Here is a 20,885-nt window from a genome sequence, read left to right as displayed (position 1 = left end):
TTGCATATATTTACTATTGATATGAATTCATTTTCATATAGCCCAGCTTCTTAAACTGTGGCTTATGAACCCATATAGGGTCTTGTAATCAATGCAGTGGTCACAAAATTAAGATTTATTATTAGTAATATTTTATTTGTATACCTGTATTACATACTTATAAACCTGGGGTTGCATAAAAATTTCTCAGGTAAAAAATGATTATGAATGGAAAAAAAAATTAAAAGCCTTGTTGACTAGATAAACTTTTGACTAGATAAAATTTCCTTCTTTGTCTCTTTAATTAGATCCAATATTGCTTTTGCTATGTCTATGCTATGTCTATGCTATCTCTGTTTTCTTTATTTCAGGTAAAACATCATTTTTCTTCCAGTCTCTGGCTTAAGATACTAACTATGTGACTCAGGGCAAATCCTACATCTCTGTTTGATTCAGAGTCTTTGTCTATTAAGTTGGTATGATAGTGATGTATGCTTCCCCTGATTGTTGCAAGGATCAAATAAGATGATTTAAAAATGTTTAACATAGTGCCTGGCACATAGTAAATACTATATCAATGTTAGTTATAACCAATTCCATCATTTATATTTGTAAAATTAAAATCAAAGAAGGCATAAAAAAACAGATCCTTTTCCTCAAATGAGTATTATTTTGCTACATTATGTTGTACCACTTTTGGAAATTTATATGTCAGTTATGAGCTATGGCAGCCATTTTTTTTAAAGTATTGTTATCTTAAGCCACATTGATAGATGTTAATATCTACATTAAAATCAGAGACCAGCCATTCCTAATGTCCTGATAAGAGAATATCTGGAATAATTTCACTTCTGGGCCATGGAGCTTTTGACAGTCCATGGATTAGTTCTGAGCCATGGCAATAGTAAAAATTTATAGTTCTTTAAGGCTTACAAAGCACTGAGAAGGTAGAGACTTTTGTCATCAAGGTAGACAGTAAACAATTTATTTGGCCAGCATCACATAGCCAATGTTAGATGATGGATTTTAACTTTGGTCTTGCAGATTCCAAATCCAGGGCTCTAATTTCTCCTCTCCCTAGCTCTGCCTTTTTTTGGGGAAAAAAAAACAAAACAAAACTCCCCCAAAATACATTGTAAATCCCGATGATAACAATTTAGTATTAGCTCTTGAAATCGTTCTTAAGTTCAAAACCCAATAGTAATGAAAATTTAAAAAGTAAAGTATACTTCAAATTACATTCAGAGTCCATCAGTTCTTTCTTTGGAAATGGGTAGCAGTTTTCATCATACATTCTTAGAAATTTTCTTGGATCATTGTACTTTTGAGAACAGCTAAGTCATTCACATTTAAATATTTATATTGCTGTTACTATGTGAAATGATTTTCACAAAATAATTCTGTTATTATTCTCCTGGATTTGCATTTCACTCTTCATCAATGTATATGATTTTTCAACATTTTTCTGAAAACATATTATTCATCATTCCTTACAGCACAATAGTATCACATCATAATCATATACAATTTGTTTAGCCATTCCCCAGTTGATGGGCATCCTCTCAATTTCTATTTCTTTACTACTATGAAGAAACCTGCTATGAATATTTTTATACATCTAGGTAATTTTCCCTCCCTTTCTCAGCTCCCTTAGATTATGTGCTCCAACACAAATAAAAACTGAAATTATAGTACATAGAACTCTGTAAGTTGTATTGTCTTCCCTTATTAAAATTTAAAGCTCCTTTAGTTTAAAGAATTAATTTTTATGTATTATTTCCATCCTCAGCACTCTGTAGAGTGCTTTAACTCATAGTAAGCACTTAATAAATGCTTGTTGCCAGCTAAGAAGGCTTACTACACCTTCAAAAATATACATTTTCTACATAGCTAATTATTAGTTATTTCAGATTTAATTATAATTGAATGTTCTTTATTTCTATTTAGCCGATGCATTCTCAAGTGAAACCGATTTTGCAAATTTACAAAAAAATCATGTTTTAAGTATATTAACAGTCTAAAATTAAAATGAATCTATCATAATTACTTTAAATAATTATAGCTTACATTTTGTTGTTTTGGGCAAAATCCTGTTTGTATTATACTGTATTAGTATACTATACTGTTTTAAACAGTAAATAAATTATTCATCACTTATATCTGGGTGAAACAATATTTCAGTAACACAAAAACCCATGCTTAACAGGTAAAGAGGAAAATGGCTTTATCATATAAAACTTTGTTTGAACATCATATTTGCGGATCATCTGACATATTAAGTTTGAGAACACTACAGTGATTATTTTGGCAATTGGAGTTTGACACAGCCCAAGATTCTACCAATACCTTTCCTTCTCCCAAAATTGCATTATTTTCCAGTCAGGTGGAGCTGCTAGGGTCCTTTATTGACTTAGTCTAGAAATTGGAGTCATGGTCCTATCCTTGTGTGGCTCCAAATGCTCAGAATGTTGACAGCTTCAACGGATAATTAGTTAGATAGTATAGTAGGTAGAGTTCAAGTATTAGAGCAAGGAAGACTCATCTTTGTGGGTGCAAATTTGGCCTTGGACCATAATTTTGTGACCCTGGACAATTATTTAATCTTGTTTGCCTTAGTTTTCTTATTTGTAAAATGAGGTTGAGAAGGAAATGGCAAAGTAGGTTCTTTGCCAAGAAAACCTCAAATGGGATTATGAAGAGTTAGACATGACTAGAAATAACTGAATAACAACAAAGATAAAAATTATTTGGTATACCAGATAAATTTTTTTTAATCTCTTGCATTCTTCTTTTATACTAACCAAATTCTAATTCTCAGGGTTAGCTTTAAAAGTTTTCATTGATAAAATACTTTAAATTTAAAAAAAAAAAAGCCATTCCCACCCAAAAACAAACAGACAAACAAAAAAACAACCAAACAAAAAAAAAAAAACAAAATCTTGATTTCCACAACAACCCAGAAAAGTATGTAATCAAGTCTGGTCTTACATCCTTATTTTACTGATTAACAAAAATAACTTATTATTCTTTAGGGTTTTCAAAGAAATTTAAAACTGAGGCCTTAAGAGCTGAAAGACTTATACATGGACAAACAGTTAGTATCAAGGATGGAATATTAATTTAATTTCATCTAATCCTTTGCAATATTCCCTATCATCTTACTATATTCTTCACAAAAGAGTATTCTTCTAGTAGATCTTTTTCTTGGAGCTACACTAGATTTGGGGCAATACTATAATTCTATAGAGGCATTGAACAAATTTATGAAGTGATGAATTGGTGATTCCCCCAAGGCTCAAAAATATTAAATTTATTGATTTCCAGTTACTTTTACCTATAACAAATAGTGTAGTAGTTACATATTAGGTACCCAAATGAACCAATATATTTATTGCTCAAATCTTCCTACTTACCCTCCCAATAGATGCTAGAAACCCTGGTCACTTTCAGAATATGGTGTTTTGGTCAACTTGTCATAGTGTTGTTGCTCAAGCAGTTGACAAAGGGTAGTGAGCAATGTGAATATATGTTGCCTTACTTCTTCCCTACATCTACTTCTATATTGTTGCTCCTAAGAAAAAATTTCCAATAGTTAAGAGCACAAAAATTATAACACTATGAAAAATAAGTCAAAAGTGAAAAAAAAACCCTTTTTTATGGAATTTTAAACTCTGGAAGTTTAGGTTATGTGCATTACTGATAAAGGCTTGTGCTGTAATTTTCACAATGTATAATCTAGAACATGAATATGCTCTTTGCACACACTAAAACAATAATTAATAATGTCATCAAGTTTTGCTCTCTGATTCACAATGATGTAGAAATCTTTCAATCGGATAAAAGCCAATTTTCATAATGAACATGGTTACTTAGCTACTAATATTTTCCTGTTCTCCTCTAATTATTAGACAAGACTTATCATGGCTATCCTGTGTTAAAATTGTTAATTCACTAATAATGCATCTGAATTGATCACTTGACATCAGAGGGTCAGAGTTCCTATTGTTAGTTTTTGGTATAAAGTGTATTTTTCTAACACAAAAATGAGTTCAACTTTTTGGATCAAAGTATAAAATGCTTTCTGGAAATAAGGGAATCATTTTCATACAAAAATGACACAATGAGAGAGCAAAAGTAACAGGAAGTGAAATAGTATTTGATTTTTGTAAGATGATCTCCAAACAGGGAAGAATAATTTGCATTCTCATTTTGTTATGAATCTTTAATCCAGATTGACCTAAATATGAGAAACATAAGTTGAAAAAATATGTATCATCATTAAGTATTTTACAAGTGCTTTAGATACCGTAGGAAGCAAATTTTGTAGTTTTGGGAGTAATATTTCTCTACCAAGGAAATCAACGAACAAGCATTTATAGAGTACATATATCTTTATAAGAAAGATAATAAGTACATAAAAAGAAAAATATAAGAAACATAAAGTATGAATAAGTTAATCTTATATTGAGTACACTGACAGTTGGGAGGGAGCCTTGCTGAAGAGAATAACATATAACTGAGTTTTGAATAAGTTCAGAGGATAATTCTAAAAGGCAAAAATGAGGAAGGAAGATAGATGTGATTGACAGCTAGTGCAAAGACACAGAGATGAGAGATACAGTGACATTTCTACGGAACAGCAAGGATGTCAATATACCTGGATTATGGAGTATGTAAATTAAAGTAATATAATAATATTAGAAATATAGGAAAGACAAAATCTAAATGTCAAACAGAAGAACACATACGCATATACACATACACATAGAGAAATAAAAGTGAGTCACTCACTGGAATTTACTGTTGGGAAATGGTGAGGAGAGGGAGAATTAATCAGATACAAAATTACTAGCGTTACTATAAATAAAATTGTTAATTTCAAAATTCTCAAATTTACATTCAAGATAAATGAGTAATTATCCTTGGGTCTATAATGAGATGTTCAAAATAGAAAAAGAAAAACCACCAATAGCTCTTCCAATTTAAATTAAAATTTAATAGATGATTTTTTGTTTTTGTGTCATAGATGCTTGTTGGTTGCTGCTCACTTCCATAATCCACCCCACCCCCAAAAAAGAAAAAAAAATTATCCAAAGCCAGATAACACCACACCTGTATCTGACAGTAAGCAGAAACATATACCCATAAACTTTCACTTCTTTGAGAAAAAAGGAAGGCTCCTTTCTTTGTCTCTTCTCTATGACAAAGATAAGTCATTATGATTCTGTATGTTTGGATTTATTTAACAGTTTTTTATCTACATTACAATAGTTATTGTGCATATTGTTTTCTTAGTTTTGTTTGACTTTATTAATTTCTATGTATCTTTCCATGTTTCTTTTATTGCTCTTACCTATCATTTTCTTATATGATTATATCCTGTTACATTCCTTTGCCACCATCGGTTCAACTATGACACAGTTTTATATTTATTTATTTATTTATTTATTTTTAAACAGTTCAACATAGTCAAGTAGGCATATTTTGAGAGATTTAAAAAAAATTATTAAGCATTTTCTACATTGAAAACATTTAAAAAAATTTTTCTGCCTCTATTCCTTCAACTTTAAGACAATTTGGCCTAGAAATGTTGACATAGAGAAGACATAGATCTTGTAGAAGTAGCAACATTGAAAATATTTTGTAATCTGGGACAAATGATTAAGCTCTATGACTCATTATCCTTATTTATAAAATTAAATTCTGGAACTTGATATTTCAGGTGATGAAAGAATACAATATGCTTTGAGTTACTGAAAAAACTTATCTTTTCAATTTGTTGGTGGTGTTGTTGCTGTTGTTCACTCATTTCACTTCTGTCTGACTCTTTATGACCACATTTGGTTTTTTTCAGCAAAGATACTTGAGCTGCCGGCCATTTCATTATCCAACTCATTTTATAGATGAAGAAACTGAGTTAAGTGACTTGTCCAGGGTCACATTGCTAATAAGTGGCTCAGGCTAGATTTCAACTCAGGTCTTCCTGACTCTAGGCCAGCACTCTATTTATCACACTAACTAGCTGCTACAATTGAAAATGTAGCATCAATCTTTATATTATATTGTTATTCTACAACTAATAATATCTCAGTTCAAGCAAACAATTATTTATTGTCTACTATGTGCAAAGCAAAAATTTTGGGAGTCAGGGATTAACAGCTGAACAGTCTCTGATTTGAAGGATGTTAGAAGATAATGTAAGAAGATTTTAATACACAGTAGTTATTTCTTATAATATAAGGTAGCTAGATAAACTTATAAAATAAACTAGAAACTCATATTGACAGGGTAGAGATTTTAAAAGTGTGATATAGAACATTCATAGAGATACATCAGAAGTTTTTTGAGAGTTCAGATTGTTGATAGGTGGTAAATTCTATCATGAATTAGCAAATTATCTGACCTGGCAACTTCAGCAAATGAATTTCTAAAAGCACACTAATAAAATTTCTTCATATAGATTTCCTGAAAAATATTATATCAATGAAGACTGGACATCTGCAGTTCCTAGTGTTATAAAGATATGTCCACATATTCAATATCAAAACCTTTATGATACAATAAAAAGATCCTTTCAATGAATATGTAAATAAGCATATAAACTTAAAACAAAAATGATATGAAAATACATCAAGGAGAAAGTGATTGATTTTGTTGGGAAAAACAAACAAAACACAAAAACTGGGTGCTTAATGAGTGAATTAATGATTATAATGGATTATTTTAGTTTGTCTGGTTTATTATATCTTCATGTCTCTGTCTATGTAATAGAAATAGTATTTGGAAATTAACTCTAAGTTTTTAATGAATGAAAGTTATTTAGATGAGTTGAAGCAATAAGGAAAGAAAACAAAGGGAAAATAAGATTGCAGAAACTCTGTTATAGAATCAGTTTTCTAATATAATAGTTATGGTGCAATAAAATATTTATTTGAAGTCCTTCTATTGACTAGGCACTATGCTTAATACACAGGTTACAAATAAGAAAAAGAAAAATAATCATTGTCCTCAAAGAATATAATGCAATTGGGTAAAATAATATACAAAGGAAGCTAAAAAATTGAGATGGGGGGGGGGATAGGTGATAAAATATGTGCAATGGAAGTTGAGTTAAAATCAACCAGAGTAATTAGTATCAAATGAAGACATTCTGTGATTTTGAGCCCATTATAAAGGTCATATAAGGAAGGAGGGTTTCCAACCTATCAATTAGAAGTGGAAAAGCAAAAATCTTAAATAAGATATTAGCAAAAAGACTACAGAAAATCATCCCCAGGATAATACACCATGATCAAGTAGGATTTATACCAGGAATTCAGGGCTGGTTCAATATTAGGAAAACTACCAGTATAATTGGCCATATTAATAATCAAATTAACAAAAACCATATGATCATCTCAATAGATGCAGAAAAAGCATTTGATAAAATCCAACATCCATTCCTATTAAAAACTCTTGAGAGTATAGGAATAAATGGACTTTTCCTTAAAATAATCAGTAGCATCTATTTAAAACCAACAGTAAGCATCATATGTAATGGGGACAAACTGCAACCATTCCCAATAAGCTCAGGAGTGAAACAAGGTTGCCCACTATCACCATTACTATTTAATATTGTATTAGAAATGATAGCTTTGGCAATAAGAGTTGAGAAAGAGATTAAAGGAATAAGACTAGGCAATGAGGAAACCAAATTATCACTCTTTGCTGATGATATGATGGTATACTTAGAGAACCCCAGAGACTCTACTAAAAAGTTATTAGAAACAATCTACACCTTCAGCAAAGTTGCAGGGTATAAAATAAACCCACATAAGTCATCAGCATTCTTATATATCACTAACAAAACCCAACAGTTAGAGTTACAAAAAGAAATTCCATTTAAAGTAACTACTGATTGTATAAAATATTTAGGAATCTATCTGCCAAGGGAAAATCAGAAACTTTATGAGAAAAACTACAAAACACTTTCCACACAAATTAAGTCTGATCTAACCAACTGGAAAAATATTAAATGCTCTTGGATTGGGTGAGCAAATATAATAAAGATGACAATACTACCTAAATTAATCTATTTATTTAGCCAATATACCAATCAGACTCCCAAAAAACTACTTTGATGAACTAGAAAAAAATAACAACAAAGTTCATATGGAAAAACAAAAGGTCAAGAATTTCAAGGGAATTAATGAAAAAAAAAATCAAATGAAGGTGGCCTAGCTGTACCAGATCTAAAATTATATTATAAAGCAGCAGTTACTAAAACCATCTGGTATTGGCTAAGAAATAGACTAGTTGATCAATGGAATTGGTTAGGTTCAAAGGACAAAACAGCCAATAACTTTAATAATCTAGTGTTTGACAAACCCAAAGACCCCAGTTTCTGGGATAAGAATGCACTATTTGGCAAAAATTGCTGGGAAAATTGGAAATTAGTATGGCAGAAACTAGGCATTGACCCACACTTAACACTATACACCAAGATAAAGTCAAAATGGGTTCATGACCTAGGCATAAAGAATGAGATTATAAATAAATTGGAAGAGCATAGGATAGTTTACCTGTCAGACCTGTGGAAGAGGGAGGAATTTATGACCAAATAAGAACTAGAGATCACTATTGACCACAAAATAGAAAAGTTCGATTATATCAAATTGAAAAGTTTTTGTACAAACAAAACAAATGCAGACAAGATTAGAAGGGAAACAATAAACTGGGAAAACATTTTTACAATCAAAGGTTCTGATAAAGGCCTCATTTCCAAAATATATAAAGAATTGACTCTAATTTAAAAGAAATCAAACCATTCTCCAATGGATAAATGGTCAAAGGATATGAACAGACAATTCTCAGACGAAGAAATTGAAACTATTTATAGACATATGAAAATATACTCCAAATTGTTATTAATCAGAGAAATGCAAATTAAGACAACTCTGAGATACCACTACACACCTGTCAGATTGGCTAGAGTGACAGGGAAAGATAATGTGGAATGTTGGAGGGCATGTGGGAAAATAGGGACACTGATACATTGTTGGTGGAATTGTGAACACATCCAGCCATTCTGGAGAGCAGTTTGGAACTATGCTCAAAAAGTTATCAAGCTGTGCATACCCTTTGATCCAGCAGTGTTTCCACTGGGCTTATACCCCAAAGAGATACTAAAGAAAGGAAAGGGACCTGTATGTGCCAAAATGTTTGTGGCAGCCCTGTTTGTAGTGGCTAGAAGCTGGAAAATGAATGGATGCCCATCAATTGGAGAATGGTTGAGTAAATTGTGGTATATGAACCTTATGGAATATTATTGTTCTGTAAGAAATGACCATCAGGATGAATACAGAGAGGACTGGCGATGAACTGATGCTAAATGAAATGAGCAGAACCAGGAGATCATTATACACCTCAACAATGATACTGTTTGAGGATGTATTCTGATGGAAGTGGATCTCTTTGATAAAGAGAGCTAATACAGTTTCAATTGATCAAAGATGGGCAGAAGCAGCTACACCCAAAGAAAGAACACTGGGAGATGAATATAAACTGCTTGCATTTTTGTTTTTCTTCCCGGACTATTTATACCTTCTGAATTCAATTCTCCCCGTGCAACAAGAAAAATGTTCGGTTCTACACACGTATATTGTATCCAGGATATACTGTAACCTATTCAACATGTAAAGGATTGCTTGCCATCTGGGGCGGGGGGGGGGAAGGAGGGAGGGGAAAAATCAGAACAGAAGTGAATGCAAGGGATAATGTTGTAAAAAATTACCCTGACATGAGTTCTGTCAATAAAAAGTTATTAAAAAAAAAGAAGTGTAAAAGCAATCAATACCCAAATAGAAACAATATCTATGATGATGAGTTTTATGGTTATAAGCTTAAATTTTTTGAGTAGTGGGGAGAACAGGGCAGGATGAAGATGATAATGATTACATAATTTAAGCCTACAAATAGCAATGGGGGAAATTTTCATATCTCACATCTTTGTATGGAAATAGGTAGACTTGTCTTGTTCTTCATAATATTTTTCTTCCTACTTTTTTATATGTTTATCAATTTTAAATAAAATCCTCTAAAAAAGAACAAAATTCTATCATGAGGCTTTCAATCTAGAATCAAAGAACCTTCCATTTGGAATGGACCTTAGAAGTTACATAATTCATAATCTTTATTTTAGCAATGAAGGAAATGAGACACAGAGAATTCCAGTGCCTTATGCAAGTCACAGACTTTTTCAGTAACAGGGATGGGACTAGAAAGTAGGGTTTTCACAGGGCGATTTTCTTTCTGTTACATAACACACACACACACACACACACACACACACACATCCTATGATCTTTCCAAATTCTTTCAAAAGAATTCAAAGAACATCAAATTTTGCGAGAAAGTCTAGTTTCCATGGAAGTAAATAAGCATTTTGTTCTCTTATTGAAAAAATATAAGAAGGTTCTCATTGGTTGTTAATGACTGCAGCTGCTTACAAGATGATTGGTGATTGAAGGTGAGAGGGGGACCAATTTATTTTAATCTGTATTCAGTTCCATATAGTAGAATATTCAGAAGATATTATTTAGAAACACAGCAGAGACTACTAGCAATGGTTCAGCTTTTCCATCTTTTCTTTTAAATGCTCTATCTTCCCAAGTTATATCTTCTAAGTCTAGTTCTACCAGGTAGATGTTTTAATACTGTATTTCCATGTATCTCTTTAAGCTATCATTGGGATCAACTCTTACTTTTAGATGATATGATTTGCCATAAGAATCCAAGAGCCACTATTATATCTTTTCCTTGGTTTCTGTTAGTAAAGACTGGAGTAGATATGGTGGGTATATAGATAAAATTTTGAAAAGGTGATCATGAATCTTTTTTTTAATGGTGTTTGTATTTAGAGTAGGGAGCATGGGAAAGGACAGTGTTTTTTTTTTTTGTTTTTGTTTTTGTTTTTGTGTGTGTGTGTGTGTTTGTTTGTTTTGTTTTTGTTTTGTTTTGTTTTTTAAGCTGTGGACCATTAGGAACACATAGTCTTTTGGTTTGAGATAAAGGTACAGTTACTTTTGATTTTGGGAAGGTGACCTGAAGTTTAAAATTAGAATACAGAAAGCGTCTTATAAATGCCAGTGACTTAAAGCAATTGGTGTTCTTTAACTATTTCAATCTGTTCTAGGTGATGTGTCACTTTAATATTTCCTCCCAGTACTAAGTATAATCTATATTTTTAAACACAATGAAAATCAAATCCTCAAGACTTTCAAGATTATGACACTTCCAGAATGAATCTCCTCTATGCAATCTTGATCTAACTAAAAACGAATCAAATTAATCCAATAAGAATTCGTTAAATATTTTTGAGAGACATTCTTCCTACCTTTTTCTTTCAGCAATATCATTTCTACTGCTTCAGACATCATATGTGAGACCACATATTTAGAATTTAAATTTGATTGAGAACATGGTTTATTTTAGTCATATTGGTAGATATTTTACATTTTCTTTTATATTTTATTTGAACATTAATTTTTTTATCTAATTATATAACTAATCAAGATTTCAAGAAATTTATTTTTTTCAACAACAATGTTTTTAAGGGGAATATGTTCTTGTGTTCTTCTATCACTGTTCTCTGAAAAAAAAATTAAACTTATGATTAAATTTGAATTCATTTTTTCCATATACTTCCAGGATTTTCTTTTGCAATATCAACAGCAAAAGAGACAGCCTGAGTAGTCACTGATTCCTCATACAGGCTTTTGCAATTATGGGTGTGCCAGAAGCAATAAAAACAGATAATGGACTTGCATATACTTCCAAACATTTCACACACTTTTATGCCCAATATCAGATTGCAAACACCACTGGCATACCCTTTAATCCTCAAGGACAAGCAGTAGTAGAAAGGAAAAATAGAAACATCAAGATGCACCTCCAAAAGCAAAAGAAAGGGGGAGCCCAAGATAATTCTTTATACTAGTGTTACTTTTTTTAAATTTTTGATGAAGATGCACTGGCTCTGGCAGATAGGTTTAATAATCCACCAAAAGGGCAGTGTTCAGTGACAGCAGCTCTAATATCTTTAAATAATAGTCAGGTAAGGTAGAGAGAACTGGAAAGTAGTGAATAGAATGTAACAGACAGACTAACTGCTTAGGGCAGAGGGTTTGCTTGTGTCTCTACAAATGGAGAAGGAATCGGATGCGTGCCAATGAGCCATGTCTACCTTGTCCATCAGAGAGACAGAAAAAGAGAAAAACAGCAAACAAAAAAGACCCAAGAAACACTGGGTGATTACATCCTTGATTACATCCATCATTGAAAGTGCACGGCAATTATCCCTACATGTATAATAATTGACTCATGAACATCAAAAATAATTTTAATGACACTGATGCAGGACTTCAAAACCTGCAGGAATCATCGGATTCCCTGACACATGAAGCCATGGACAGTAGATTGGTTTTGGAGTATTTCTTGGCTGCTGAAGGAGTTGTATGTGTGACTGTTATTTATATACCCTCCTTCTAGGACTCATTGAAGTCTTTTATAATATCATGTTGATTCATATTGTTTGACTCCTATTCATATTGTTTGTTACATTACTCCTAGCCTGTGTGATATTAATAGTTGCTTATGTGATACCTTCCATGCTGATGGATTTATGCATACCTGTTTCAACTAAAACAAAAAAGAGATGTAGAGGGCCACAGACAATGGAGTACTCTGGGTGAAGGCATAAGAGTCTTCAGCCCAAAGGGAACCTGCTGACAATTTCTGGTTTGGCTCTCATCTCCCATTGGGGGCGACTCAGCCTTCCTGAAAAGTTAGTGGGCATGACAACTTGTGTTCTATTTGAAGCAGATATACTTGCAGTAAAGAGGCGTTTACCTATTAATAGCAAGGTGATAGTAGTTAGCACATACCCAGTATGCCATAGTGATGCAATTGTACTATAGTTAGCATATTCTCAGTGTGCTATGGTGATGTAATGGTACTAAGGTATTCAAGGCTGAGAGAACTTAAAATAAATGGACTCCACATTTGACCATCCATGTGGTCCCTGCCTCATCACTTCTCTAAGACCAAGGATGTTGGCTCATACCTGAGATTCTCCAGAGAGCTAATCCAAACACTACATTTGGCATCCCAATGATATATAGATATACATATAGAGATAGAGATAGAGATAGAGATAGAGATAGAGATAGAGATATATAGATATATAGATATAGATATCAATATATCTATATCTATGTCTATATATAGACATAGATATAGATATAAATAGATAGATATAGATATAGATATGGATATAGATGGATGGATATCTATATCTATATCTATCTATTTATATCTATATCTATGTCTATATATAGACATAGATATAGATATATAGATATTGATATCTATATATCTATATCTATATCTATATATCTCTATCTCTATCTCTATCTCTATATCTATATTAATTGGACTGCAATCCAAAAAAAATATCCTGGAGTGAGACCATAAAAGGAAAGTAGAAATAGAAAAAAAAAATCCACTGATTGCTACCTCAAAGAGATCCTTTGTGGAAAACACTCCAGAATATTACTGCCAAATTTCAAAACTCCCAGATCAAAGAGAAAATTTCTCAAGAAACTAGAAAAAATTAATTCAAATACACTGGAGCTACAATTAGAACTGTACAAGACTTATCAGCAGACACAATAAAGAATCACAGGTTCTGGAATCCTTTATTTCCAACAATTAAATGAAATAGGCCTGCTGTCAGAAATAACATATTCAGCAAAATTGTCTATAATTTTGAATGAGAAAAAAATGAACATTCAATGAGCTTGCAGATTTTCAGAACTTTCTATCAGATAAACCTAAAGTTTCCAGAAATTAACATATAAGAGCAAATATCCAAGATCAATTTTAAGGAACTCAATATGGATACATTGTTTCAAAATGGACCAATTGTTTATGTTTTTTTTTTTTTTAGCATAGCAAATGTATGCTATATGTTTAAGATTCACATTAGCAATTAGATAGCTCAAAAGAAAGAGTGGCAGAGTTAAGTGAAAATATTAATAATATTATATAAATGAGGTACAGAGGAAGAATAAACACAGTGACATTAGAAAGGGGAGATGGGCTCATAGTTCTCATAATCTACTCACATTGGGAATAGGTTAAATAGGCAACACTACATATTTATCATGAAGTGTATAGAACCCTCCAAAATCTATAAAGAATTAAGGGGAGAGTGATGGACAAATGGGAAAGCAAAGAATAAGAGAGGGATCCTTGCATGGGGGGAAGTTAAGACAAGTTATGGAACAGAATTTAATTAAAGAATCAACAGCAATAGGAAAGATGTGTATGTATGTGTTGTGTGTGAGGGTCTGTGGATAGATGTATCTATATATACATAAATATATTTTTCTTAACTGTAATTTTTGAGGGGATGGTAGGGAAGATGAAAGGGGAAAAATAATAAAGTATATAAGTTGTGCAGCAGAGAACCAAAAAACAATTTACAAGGAAGTAAAGTAAAAATGGACATTCATGAATAAAATTTCTTGTACATGTATGTATACACACACACACATACATACACACACTCACACATATATACTTTCTTGATCAGGTAATCTGTTGTTATATATTTTGAATCCTCCTTGATATTCTGTGGGGCACATGACAACACACTGTCTTTTGTTATATTTTGTTCTGTATTACTTTTTCTGTTTTTCTTTCTTACTCTTTTTTCAAGTAAAATAAATTTTAAAAATGTACTTCATAATGATACCATAGTCACATTTCATAGATTTGATTTTAACTGTTAAAATTTTAGCTTAAAATCTTTTAAATAATAGATTATCTTTAGTAATATTTTGTAGTAAGTGACAAAATGTTGAACTTCAGATTGAAATCCCGTGTCAATGATTTGTTAATTTTGCAAATCTTGGCAAATCATTTAAATGGTTTTTTAAATTTATTTATTCATTTAGTCTATTAAATAAAAGGGTTGAATTTGATTATCACTAAGATTCTCCATATGTAATCCATGATTTTAGGAGGCTTTGGAATATTCTGCACTTTGTTGTAATCAGGACATTATGAAATGAGATTAAGTCACTCAACACAATAATATATGAAAGGTGAAATAATATATGCAAAGCATATTTGCAAATCTCAAAACACTACACAAATTTTGGTTATTGTTACTGTTATTTTCATCAGAATCTATAAATGGGTTTATTTGAAGAACACCATCATGTATAAAGAAGCCTTCTTCTGTTTGGATTCTGGACTTGACATTCTCCTTGAAAGCGACAAATCCTTTATGCTTCAATTGCTATTCATAATAAAGTGATCATCATCTGTCTCTCATTATACCTATAAAGATATGTCATATGTTAATATCTATATGAAAGTTACAGAGTTGTTAGAGAAAAGGTTTTAAGAAGGAATTTTGATCATCTAAATCCAATGCTTTAAGAAATAATCCACAAACAAGAACAGTGGAATTTTGTACATTCTGAAACACTTAATTGTGTAAATAAGATTGACTACCCTAGCATTTTAATTATGAAAGATTTATGTTTCTTTTCCATATTTTCTTATTTTCAAATTTTATAAAGGAAAGGAGTATAATATAATGAACAATTGAATTTGGAGTCTAAATTACCTGAAATAAAATCACGTCTCTGCTTCTAATTAGCTATATGATCATGGGAAGGTCATGTAAATTTACAAAGCCTCAGTTCCATATCAGTAAAAGAGGTGTAATTATACATGGTATATATTCTTTATAGAATTATCATAAGGTTTTAATGTAAAAGTAAAAGTAAATTGCTTTATGCACCTTGAAAAACAATACAAATCACATTAATTATCATATATATATAGTTATTTTGCTCAATTGCAATTTGGGTTAATAATAACATCCATTTTAAAATCATTTGGTAGCTTACCTTTTTATGCAGCTTAAGATATATTTTTCTCCTTGCTGTTAAATTTGCATCACATCTATCATAGATTTGTTGCATTTATAAGTGATCTAATTCAACCTTTTTTATTTTTCTCTTCTTTATTTTCATTTACATTATCTCATTTAGTTTATCAGGGACTGGGCTATTTAGTGTGAAATGTCTTAATTGCGGTGTCATGAATGAACAATATCACCTGTTTTAAAAAGGATAAAACAATTGTTCCAAATTATATCTTTGACCTTACTGTCTATTTAGACTGTTGTTTAGTTGAATCTCATGCCAAACTTTCCTAAAACTAGGATTAAATTTGGAATTATAATTATAGTTAGACAATTAAAACTAGAATTTATTTTATTTTTTCTCTAACAAATTAATCGTCTGTAAATAGCTAATTTAAAATTACTCACATCAATAATCATTCACAGCCTAAGATAAAATAATTTGATTTTTATATTCTGTTTGATATGTCTTATCTAATTTTTCATTCTCTTCTTAAAATCACTGCAATGACAACAACCATTAACACATATCCACAAAATATAAACTGACACAATTCTTGAGTCTACAAACTTTTTTTATAGAATATCTTTTCATATTTTCACAATATTTTTACAATATCCTCTATGTTCATCATTGTATAAATGTTTCCAATTATTAATCCAAACATGAGCTTAATTTGGAGGGTCTTACTGAGCTCTTTGTAGAATTCTCTTTTTCTCTTCTATTACATGTACTGATTCATATGATGAAATTATTTCCTTAGTCATCTTTTTATTGTTCATCATGAGTGCTACTAGGAAAAATTATCCACTTTCTAACTAATTGATTTTTCCTTATTTTTGGGAAAACAAAAATGGCGAAGGGGAAGCAATCAATCAGGGTCAAACACATACAAAAAGAATTAGTGCTGAAGGGGAGATAAGTGTTGAAAGCACTGAAAGAACAATTTTTAATATAAGCAAGAAAAAAGATACTGAGCATTAAAAATATTAATACTTTAAAAATTCTATCAAGAGAATATTAACTACCACCCTAATACGCTAATTTTATCTTCTCAATTAAATTTTAATGACTTAAATAATAGTGACTTACTCATGCATCTAGGTAGGATATGCTTGTTGAAACTATAAAAAGAGATCAAGAAGCCTTTTCTGCTTCTTTTTCTAAAGTATGTTTCATCATGGTCTTATACTTGATGAAAGTTATAGGCAATGGGCTATCCTTCTATTTTTATTGGTTATTGACTGAAAAGGAAATAAACAAGCATTTAACTTGGTAGAATTTGCTCTAATTTTTGGCCTTTAATGTTCTGTCGCTGAATATAAATCAACAGTGGGTGCAACAGTCAAAGAAAGTGACTATAACCTTGGACTATATTAGGAGAAGAATACCCTCTAGAATAGGAATGATTGATAATTCCACTGTATTCTGTCCTCAGTAAACCTCGTGTGGAATAATCTTCAGTTCTGTACACCATAGTTTAAAAAAGACATTGACAAAATGGATTGTCCAAAGAATAACAAAATTATAAAAGGTTTTGAATCTATGACATATAAGGGGAAACATCATCATTATTGTAGATTTAGTGTTGAAATGTTTAAGAGTATATAGTTTGTTCTGTTCAGACCCAATGGGCCAATTGTGAACAATTAATAAAAGTTGCAATAAAGTAAATTTAATCTTAATTTCAAGGAAGAAAAAAAAGCCTTTATTAGAAGATGTGTAGAAAAGGAATATCCATTCTTGAGATATAGGAAGTCTTTTTCCCTTGAATATCTTTAAACAGTCAGCCAGAAAATTACTTGTTCTCAAAATTTGCATACACTATAAGCATTTGTATATATATTTCTTATGGATTGTACATATTTGTGGGCATAATCACTGATAATGAAGCACACAGAGAATGTATATAGTCTGGTCATCTCACGTCTATGGTACCATACATCTTTGATAGAAATTTTCTTTTTGTGGTATCCTCAAGATGCTTATAATTAATCAGTTTCTGCTAACAAGTTCACTTATTTGGGCTTTCATGATCTAATCATTTCCCCAGCTCAAATTCTCTACAGTTAGGAAAGTTCTTTTTTAAATGCATAGTCATCTCATTTTTTTCAACTTCCAGAGATCAAATTCCTTAAAGATGCTTCTTTAAAAAAAATAAAGATATATGTTATATAAAATAATAGCTTTATTAGTATCACATAAGGGTATGACTCCAAACAAAGTAGTAATTATTTCATATAGAGTGTTCTCTAGTCTTTTCAGTTAGAATATTGGTATTCCTCTTCATCACTACTATTGAAAATTTAGTCCAAGTTTCATTTTCTTTCAGTCTGACTTCTTAGTAGTGTACTAGAAAGTGTAGAAAGCTACCTCATTGCAGAGTTAAATGATTTTTTTCAATTTTCATCCCTCTTGATTTCTATGTAGCTTGTGACACTGTAGATAACCATCTTTTCCTTTGTACTTTTCTTTTGCCAGTTTTTTGGGTCTTGGATCCTTATCTCTTTTATACTATTTCACTTGGTTATCTCCACCTATTCCATCAATCTTTAAATGAACCTGAGAAATATTGCCAGAATGCTTTCCTTACTGCCAGTAACTGTAATCAAGAATTATACCTGCTATGGATATCTCCCCCAGTCTTAAAGATGTATTTAATTTAAAATTCCTAGTGGGGAGCATACTAAACTTCATTTCTCTGTTTCTCTTATTCACAGCCACAATTTTGTATCATATAAAATTGTGATATTACAGTCCTCAATTAAAAACTGAAGCAAAAGAAAACAGATCAAAGAGATTTCATCCAAGAACTATTTAGCTGGCCATCAAAATAGCAAGTAAAGAATTTGTGAAATTTTATCCTGTAAAATTTTTTAGGACTTTGCAAAGTTCTGTGAACTCTACCACTGAAATTCAATTTTCAATGCTCTACTCCTAGAATCAAATAACTATGTACATAATTCCTTATGAAAATCAAAAGGAATTGTTAGAAAAACTAACATAGACTATGTTGAGGTTCATAGAGATTTGCCTCTTTATGACAACATTGTAGATCTACTCATAGTTTCCTTCTTTTCCTTTTTCCTTCCTTCCTTCCCTCTCTCTATCCAGAGAGAGTATCATACCTTACTTACAGATGCTCTTAAAAGCATTTTTTTCTCTTTTGTACCTCTGAACTCTAACAAGATATCTTAAGGTTACTGGTTAGATTTCTTTCTTAAGGATTAGGCTTTAAACCAAAATCAATCTGATTCTGATTGGCCACCAATAAGTCCTAGACCAAACCTCATTTGGTTATTGTTTGGGTCCTGATTGACTAAGATCGAATGTAAATAGCAATCATTTCTACTTTGGCCAGAAATCCTGAGGATCTTCCCCTCCCAGATTTATTCATTCATTTAAGATTTTTTTTTTTAACTAGGTGAAAGAAGAGATTCTTTGCCTCAATTGCTACCTGGTCTTAATCACTGAATGGGTGTGTTCTTGGTTCAACTGAGTGAGGTCTTTTGAAGACCTTAGCTTAAACAAGATAAGGCCACCCATTTCATCAAGGGCCATCTTCAATCTTTTTGATCTATATCTTGCCACTGAACCCAGATGGTTCTGGAGGGGAAAGTGAGGCAGGTGACCTTGTACAGCCCTTCTTCTCTTAAATCCATTTCACTTGCATGGCATGATCATGGCATTACCTCCCTGATGTCATGATTTTCTTGAAGAATAAAGGAGAAACAATAACTAGGGGTTAGTTTCCAGAGTCACAACTTAGATACATGATTAGGCCACTGGATTTGTAGTAAGGAAGAAATCTATCTCAAATATTTACTAGTTTGTGACTAGTTATTTATATTTGTAGATAGTCACAGCCCGCATCCTTCAGACTTAGTGCATTCTACTAAATAGCAGAATACTCTATAACTGTCTGTATCACCTGCTAACACTATTTCCTCCTCTCCTTCATCTAGTCAAGGTTTTAGTCTACATAAATTTCATTTGGGGCTATTCATTATTACAGTTAAGGGTTGTACTGTCCTCCAGAATCACTAATGCTTACAACTCTGTTGTCTTTCCTAACTCCTCACTTTTGAAATTCTCAAATCCATTCTCTTGCTAAGACCTATAGATTTTAGCTATAGAACATCTCTTACATATACCTTCTTTTCTTGTCTAATATTACCACCACTGTGGAGTAGACCCTAATCATTTTATGGATCAACAATTGTAATAATCTTTTAGTTGGTCTCTTTTGTCTCATCTGTCTTCACTTTAATTAATCATGCATTTCAATCTATGTCATCACCCTATTTAATAAAGTTTAATTGCTACCTGTGAACTCCAGAATAAAATTTTAAAAATCATGTTTTAGCTTTTTAAGATAATGTTTAACCTAGTCCCTGTGTATATTTCCAATTTTCTTATACTTCATTCCTCTATATACCTGTATTCTACTTAATGGTCTCTTTAATGTTTTTCACTCTATCTTTCTATTCTGAGTATTTTCACTGACTCTCCCCTAAATCTGTAACTCTCTTCCTCCTCATAACTGCATCCTGACTTCTCTGACTCCCTTTGAGTTTTAGCTACATGCTTAAAACTGCAAGAACCTGTCCCAGTCTTCCTTAATTTTAGTGCCTTAGTAGTGTAATTGTGGAAGATTTGAAATCATATTCTTCCCAGCATGTGTTGTCACTAAAATATCCCCCTTTCTAAACATCTCTTAATTCACATAAAGTGCGTTTTTTTTTGTACTTTTGCTATGTATGGCATAATTATGCCTGTGCTTTGCTTATCTTTCCCGTGCTTAAAATTTAACAAAAACTTATAGACTTAGTTAGATTAACCTTTATGTTATAAAATCTTGACAAAAGGCTTATGGACATTTGTACACATGTACACACACAAACACACAATATTTGTATTACC

This window comes from Antechinus flavipes, chromosome 4 (genome assembly GCF_016432865.1).
Source record: "Antechinus flavipes isolate AdamAnt ecotype Samford, QLD, Australia chromosome 4, AdamAnt_v2, whole genome shotgun sequence".
In the NCBI taxonomy this organism is placed as follows: domain Eukaryota; kingdom Metazoa; phylum Chordata; class Mammalia; order Dasyuromorphia; family Dasyuridae; genus Antechinus; species Antechinus flavipes.
Note: the sequence above shows the minus strand (reverse complement) of the source record.